Consider the following 553-nt stretch of genomic DNA (forward strand, 5'->3'; position numbering starts at 1 on the left):
CACACACACACACACACACACACACACACACACACACACACACACACACACACACACAAGTAAATTCGCTCAACTTCGATAAAACGCAGGTGCACGCACCACAGACAACCAAGCACAAACATATACAGAGATACGCACGTTGGCACACATACATACATACATTTATACCTCGTGAAAACACATTCATACACACACACACATATGCACACACGTACACGCTTACATATATTATATTATATTACATGTCATTTGAGTGTGTGTGTGTGTGTTTATACTTATATATGTCTGCGTGTTTACGACAGAAATAAGCCCAGTTTACGGCAAATTTCTGAATAATACAAAATAGATATGTTTTCATTGATTAAATTAATGAGGTTTGCAGAACTACTTGTGCCCGTCCTACAATATACACTTACATACACACAGTTACATATACATATGCGTACACACATACACATGCAAACACACGCACATAAATATGTGTGTGTTTGTGTGAGTTTGTCGGCGCGTATGTATACATACATATATACATGTGTGTATATATATATATATA

The 553-nt window shown here is 36.7% G+C and overlaps 1 protein-coding gene across 1 annotated transcript in view; it reads left to right on the top strand.

The window, feature by feature from the left end:
• The window catches only part of LOC128249916 (protein sister of odd and bowel-like), a 72346-nt gene that overhangs the window by 45572 nt on the left and 26221 nt on the right, over positions 1-553 (top strand). The gene's annotated exons all lie outside the window — the stretch shown is intronic.

This window comes from Octopus bimaculoides, chromosome 18 (assembly GCF_001194135.2).
Source record: "Octopus bimaculoides isolate UCB-OBI-ISO-001 chromosome 18, ASM119413v2, whole genome shotgun sequence".
Classification (NCBI taxonomy): domain Eukaryota; kingdom Metazoa; phylum Mollusca; class Cephalopoda; order Octopoda; family Octopodidae; genus Octopus; species Octopus bimaculoides.